We start from the raw sequence: 7,169 nt of genomic DNA on the forward strand, positions 1-7,169 counted from the left end.
TTCTACTGCAGGTGTTGACAAGATTTACTTAATCCTCTTCAAAGCCATCTAATTTACAGGCTATTGCCCACACCTTGTTAATTGCGCACTGTATCCAGAAGCTCTTGCTTTTGCTGTACTCTAAGCCCTGAAGCTCACTGGGTGACCTTAGGCCAGTCACTGCCTCTCCGCCTAGCCTACTTCACCAGCTTGTTGTGAGGATAAAACAGAGCGCAAGCAGTGGCATGCAGGCCACCTTGAAGTCCTTGGAGGAAAGGCGAAATACAAATGTCACTACAGCAGCACCAGCAGCAATAAGCTCCAACGGAGATGTTATGAGAAGCGAATGGGGGGGGTGTCACTCTCTCTGCATACTTTGAAATTAAAAAAACCTCTGTCATAAAAAAACCTTCAGGCGCTTGAGCCTTTCCTCGTAGCCAAGCTAATCCAAACCCCTTCTTGCATACAGACTCACCTAGGCCGGCAAACGCATCTCCCTAACTGTTGAATTCATGCCATTTCAATCACTGTTGCTTCAGTTATTTTTTTAAATGCCTCGAAAAACAAGAAATGAGACATCCCTTTCAGAGGAAGAGCATAACATGCCTTGCTTGTAATCCCAGTCAACATGCCAAGATAAAGAACCGCAGAACGGGGTGTGGGAGTTTTGGCGGGCGGGTCACATGGAATAAAAGACATTTTGCAGTCCTGGCTAAGCAAGGACTTGCAGAGAGGGGAGAGTTGAAGGGGAGGTCTCTGAAGCAAGGCGTAGGAAGCAAAGCCAGAACTCCTTGGTTCCCCCACTCATGTCCCTGGAGTGTTTCCCACAGCACCGCCCTTCTGACATTCCAGACCTTCCCTTTCAACGTGCCTGCACAGCCTCCCCAAGAAAAAGCTCCCTCTCCCGTTGGCAGAGCTGAAGCAGAGGAGTCACAGGAAGAGGCCAAAGAGGTGAGGGCCTGACTGCCACCAAAGGGCCTTTCCATTAATATGGACCACCCATCTACAGGAAAGCAATCACCTGAGCCAGGATGACGGTCAGGTCAAAATGTTCCTGTCAGGAAACAGCAGCAACAAAAAGGCTCAGTATGCAACCCCCCAGGCAAGCTCACATGGCCTCATGCTTCTCCTCCACGCACATGTTTGCAGGCACTGCCACGTGGATATGCACCCACTCACAGCAACCCAACTCCTTCACATCCCTGCAGATAACGACTCAAAACCCGACATGCACATTTCCGCCAGGCTCTTTCTCAGATGCACATGCAAAGACACCTGAATCTCCCCCAGCTTCTACCATGGAGGCTACCAGGTTCGCTCCCTTCCAGAAAGATGCCAGCCTTTCCCCAGCCTGGCACCCCCCAGATAATTTGGTCTATGGCTGGCTGTAGTCAGGTTTGGGGAAGCTGCTGATTGCTAAAATTCTCCAATCTTAAATGCAATATGTGGAAGTAAATTCCTCTTCTTTGGCCGGAGAGCCACATCCCCTTGTGTGCAACTTTAAGGGGCTGCATGCCAGAGGCAAATGTGTGTGGACCAATGGATGTGCCTCTTCCTTTGCGCAATATACCCATTCCAGTCACACAAACGTCAGAGGCCTCTAAGCACCCAATCTGTCGGTCCTCCATAGAGGCAGGCAAATGGCATGCTTGGGGAGTGCAGAGCACAGCTGGGTAGAGGCTGGACTTGGGAGGAGACGCGAGGGTCTACATGCCTGGCATGGACAATTCTGTCCTGAGCAGGGTGGCCAATGCCCTGACTTGGTGCAAGGCAGCTTCTTATGAGAGATGGACATATGTCTAGGTGCACACTCCAAATCTCGCAGAGACCACCTCACAACTGGCTGCATGCTTATTTCTTGTTTCAGTGCAGAAAGTGGAACTTGAGCGTTCTTACCTCACATTTAAAGACCACACTGTGTCCTGGGGAAATGATTAGGGATTTGAACCTGGGTCACTGTGAAGAACTTCTCCACTTGTGAGTCCCAGCACAGCTATCCAGAGGCCCACTGCCCTCAGTACAGTGGTCCCTTGTTCAATATGTGTGCAACTGTGTACACACACAACGCGCCAAACCCAGAAGTGACCCAGGAATGTCATAAACACATCACTGAAGCATCACCCAAAGGGTGGGGCATGGGCAGTGCCAAACAGTGTTTGCAGGCTAATTTTCACTGGGTTTCAATTATATATGATTTCACCGACATGTACGGTGCCTCAGAACGCAACACTTGTGTAAAAGGGGGGTCTGCCTGTACTGGACATAGTACACAGCTGTTGTGGCAAGCAGCCACTGGTAATCTCACATTTCATGGATTTGTCAAATTCCCCTTTAAAGTCACTAAATTTGGTGCCCATCACCTCCCCCTGCTTAAAAAGGGGATTTTAAAATATATCTATCCATATTCTGCAAATAAAAATAAATATTGTGATACTCTACTCCCCTATTCTACACTGAAATGTTGAAATGTTTCTGTCCTTGAATCTTCCTGCCACATTTGCCATCCTCTCCTGCCAGACCCTTTGACACCCAGTGGGTTCGAGTGTTGAATTAGGACCGAGGAAAACGGGGTTTAAATAATCACTCAGCCACAAAGCTCCCTGTGTGACTCCAGGCCACTCGCTGTGTCTCAACCCGAAACTACCTCACAGGCTTGTTGTGAGGATGAAATGAGGAGGTGGAAGAGCCATTTAGGCCCCCTTGAGCCCCTTGGGAGGAAAAGTGAGGTATTAATCCAAGAAAGAAAGAAATCATCCTCATCTGTCCCGCTATTCTCCCACTATTCAGCTTCCTTGGGCTTTAGTTTTATGAGACACAAAGAAAAACTTCCCTCTGCCCACTTCCTGTTTCCTTCCTAAGCTAAAACATAGTATGCACTATTATTATTGTAGTAGTTGTTGTTCAATTTCTTACACATCCTTCACCAAAAGATCCCATGAAGGGTTACAGCAATTTAAAATATAATATTAGAATCAGCTTAAAAGAAATAAAATCAAAAAAATTAGTGAGTGGGGAGTATGCTTCAGGTTCTGTGTGATGATTCCTCAAAAGGACCTGTATGCCTTTTAGGCCACCATCTGAGTGCCTATTGTTGTGAAAAAATATATCTGCTTATGTATCAGAGTTAAAAGGCATAGGCACAAAACTCTCCCCCCCCCAAAAAAAAATTACTAGGATAATTATACCAACCCACACAGATCTCAGAGCCAAATTATAATTTTTTCACACCATTAGGCCTTGCCTATATGATTTTTCTTTAAAAATTAGCCAGCGCTGGAGGCAGGTCAGACTGGGAATGTGAGGCAACAACTTTAACTCTTTACTCCGCCCTGGTGCCAGTTAGATTCCGCTCCTTTCCTATTCACAATGTAAGGAAAACTCCTCCCAGCCCCGACTGCAGCTTCCCTCCCACTGCAAATAAATACCGAGGAGGCCTTGGTTCCCGCTGGGACCACAGCAGGGGCAAAGGTTTAGACTCCCCACACCCTGGTCCCAATCCAGCTTGCGGGGGTCCCGCTACACCAACTACTTGTTAAACAAAAATCAGCTGCGCAAGCTCAAGCGATGTACCAAGTGGCTACCAGATATCATGGTTGTGTGCTACTTACACCACTGGGCGTCAGGTGCTTATAGGAAGCCTGCAAGCAGGAAAGAAGCAGGCTGGAGCCCCCCCCCCCCCGGTATTCCCTGACTCCTCAAAGAGCAGGCTGTTGGGCAAGATGTGCCTTTGGCCTGATCCAGCAGGGCTGTTCTTAAGATCTTATGACAAATGTCACATCTACTCTGGCTCTCGGATGGTGACCAACACTCTCTCTTCATTCCCATGCTGGCTCTGCAAATACCCCTCTGCACACTCAGATTCACACACCCATACCCCATATTATGAAATACAGGGTAATGAGTTTGTGGGTGCCAGACTGATCCTGAACCCCTGGACAAAGCAAGGGTTAAAATATCAGCCAGGCTAGTTTTCTGTGTTTTTGCCTGAGTGATGGGCCATTACAGAAGATCAAAGGTAATTGCCTGGGCCATTATGGGAGAAAGGTAATGGGCCTTTAAGAGAGCAAAGGAGAGGGGACCCTGTGCCAGATGACAACTGAGTTGGGCCCCTCCTCCAGCTCTTAGATAGTTAGAAGGACAAAGCCAGAGTTGCAGTTGAGCTTCTCTGTGAAGTCAGAGAGGCAGAGCACAATGTTTGATTTATGTTAGAACCAAGGCTGAGTCTATGGAAGAAATAAGCCCTTTTTGGGATGTGAAAGCTCTGTACTCTCTCCATATAAGTTTGTATATATGTGTAACAGAACCATATATCATAAAGACACCACAGTCTCTGCTGTGCCTCATTTCCCAAAGGAAACACAAACCCTGGATGAGTGATGGAACCCCTGGAATCTTGCACTGCCTGCAGCAATAGCTTTGTGCCCATATTCAATGTGTACTTGAATGTCCTACACCCAAATAATGTCCACGTACCCATTAAGAACCTTGCACGCCCATCCACTACTCCCCGAGCAAAGTCATGCACATAAGCAGCCCTTCTTATGCTAATGTAAATGTCCATACTTTCCACTCATGATAACGCACTTGCAAATATGTCGGCACACATATTTCACAGTCTCAAGCAGACACTTTCTCTCTTGGTTGATCACGTAACTTCCTCATAGTTCTGCACACTTATGAATTCCCTTAATTATGTGCAAGTCATGTGCAACCCTGCATGACCCCACAATACCATTTCATGTGTACTGTTACAGCTAGGCACACACATCAGAGTGACATAAGATCTTAATTAGCATTATTGTATCCACTTAAAGAAATAAAATCATTTAAGAATGCAGTCATACCTCATGCTACGTTTGCTTCATGTTATGTTTTTTCAGGTTGCGTCCCACAGCGACCCGGAAGTACAGGAAAGGGTTACTTCCGGGTTTCACTGCTTGCGCATGCACACAAGTGCTAAATCGTGCTTCGCGCATGCGCACAGGCACCAAATTGCACCGCACACCTTCGTTGATATGGTGTTTCAGGTTGCAGGCTTTTCAGGTTGCGAACGAGCCTCCAGAACGGATCCCATTTGCAACCAGAGGTACCACTGTACATACAAGTTCCTTCTGACCTAAATGTTGAAATACTAAGCTTGAGGTTTTTTAATAAGGCAGATCAAAAAATCTGAATAAACCCTACAAATAAACCCTTGCTTTATTTTTTATATTTATATTCCAAGTTTCTTATATTCTACTCACCTCACACACATGCCTTTTCACTTTACAACAACCCTGTGAGGTAAGCACAGCTGAATGAGACTGACTGGAGAGTTGAACCCAGGTTTTTTTAAATCCTAGTCCAACACTCCAACACCACACTGGCTCTACATAGGAACACAAGAATCTGCCTTACACCAAATCACATCACTGAGCCAATGGGCAGCAGTTCTCTGGGTTTTCAGACAGAGATATTTCCCAGTCCTCCCTGGAGATGTCAGGAATTAAACTTGGGACTTACTGCTGTTTGTGCTGCCTCTAAACCTCTTCCCTACTTCTAAAATCTGTGCCCACAAGTACTCAGGTGGATAGTTATAAAACACTTAAGCCAGCATGTAATGCACACTCATCTGACTTCACATTTTCACTGCGACACACATTTTGCCTATGCATGCAAGTGGTGTGTACTCATGCCCTCCGACACCTTGTCTGGAGCCCCAGACTTGTGCATGCACATACAATCACTTGAATCTGCATATACCAAAAACCCATCTGAAACACAAAGCCAGGCGAGCACCAGCAGGATCCATCCGTGTGGCCTCTGTGCGCCGCATCCCCACACTTTTTCTTTTCCCTAAGACCTCTGCTTTATTATTCTTGCAACATCATCTGCTCCTTGTTTGCAAGAACCAAGCTGAAGTTCTTGGTGGCTTCCCCATGTTTGGCGGAGCTGTGGAAGTGAAGGAAGGTCATCCCCTTTGGGACAGTGAAATTCAGTCTGACAGGTCCAGTTGCCTTCATTAAGTAGATTCCAAAGTGAGGAGGAATCGGTTGACAGGATCTGTGTCCTGCCTACCTGGTCTCATTGTTTGGACCAGGTTCCTGCTGCCTGCCCTACAATATATGGGTTTGTTTTTGAGGGGGGAGCTCTGTGCTGCAGCAGTGTGTCACTCCTACAGCATTTCCCACCCCAAGATCCATTAATTCTCCAGAGCAAACATTCCCCCCCCCCCAACCCCATTCAGCAGAGGAGAAAAGTCCTGCTGCCTGGAGGTGCCTTTGGCCTTTACTCTAAAGGGAAAAACCATGCGGCTTGGCGAAATGTGTCCCCTGAGAAGATGAAGTGAGTTGCTTGAGGGGAGCCATTGTCAGAGATGCATCATAAAACTGCAGAGTTGGAAGGGACCCTGAGGCTCATCTAGTCGAACCCCCCGCCATGCAGGAATATTTTGCCCAACGTGGTGCTTGAACCCCAAACCCTCAGATTAAGAGTCTCCTGCTCTACCCACTGAGCTATGTCCCTCTGCTCTCCCCTCCCTCCTACGCTGCGGGCCTTTGGATTACTGGACTGTAATCTCTTTGGGGCAGGGAGCTTGACTTGCTCTTCATTTTTGTTTGTTACATGTTTCCTCTCCCCCCCCCCCCGTTGGTCTTCACGAGAAACCTTTCCGGAGAGGCAGCGCCTGCCCGGGGCACCTGCGCCCCCCGGCTCTGCTCTCGCCCGGCAACCACTACGCTACCTCCCCGGGTTGCGCAGCCGACTTGATCAGGTGGCTGCAGGGGGGAAGGAGGGCCGGGGTGCCGCCTCGAGCTCCGCGAGAGAAAGGCGGGCAAGGAACGGAACAGGCGCCTCCTTCCCTCCGCGCCTCGGCTTCTCCCGCAGGATCGCCGCCCTTCCTACCTGGCTCCGCAGGAGACGCCGGACCTCTGGGCAGTGAACGTGGTGGCGGGACGCCCGCGAGGGCGAGAGCGAGAGCGCCTTCCCCGCAAGAGCTCGGCTCTCGGAGGCAGGAAGGGCGCGGAGAGCGAGCAGGGACGCGGAGGCTCCGCAGCCGAGCAGCAGCCGGCAAGGAGGCAGGCAAGGCGGCCCCGAGCCCCGCTCCTCTCGGCCAATCAGCATCCAGGGCGGCAGCCAATGAGGGAGGGAGGGGGCGCGCAAGGCAGCGCAAGGCAGCTCCGCAGTCTCTCTCTCTGCGCCGGAGCGCACGC

General features: G+C 49.2%; 1 protein-coding gene across 1 annotated transcript in view; it reads right to left on the reverse strand.

The window, feature by feature from the left end:
- PHYHIP (phytanoyl-CoA 2-hydroxylase interacting protein) overlaps positions 1 to 6,904 on the reverse strand; it is a 42,597-nt gene extending 35,693 nt beyond the window's left edge. Inside the window, exon 1 of the mRNA XM_081891135.1 lies at positions 6,862 to 6,904. The gene's annotated coding sequence lies outside the window, so the exon portion shown is untranslated. The remainder of the gene's footprint in view (positions 1 to 6,861) is intronic.
- Between the last annotated feature and the right edge of the window lie 265 nt (positions 6,905 to 7,169).

This window comes from Podarcis melisellensis (genome assembly GCF_964234715.1).
Source record: "Podarcis melisellensis genome assembly, chromosome: 15".
Taxonomy (NCBI): Eukaryota; Metazoa; Chordata; class Lepidosauria; order Squamata; family Lacertidae; genus Podarcis; species Podarcis melisellensis.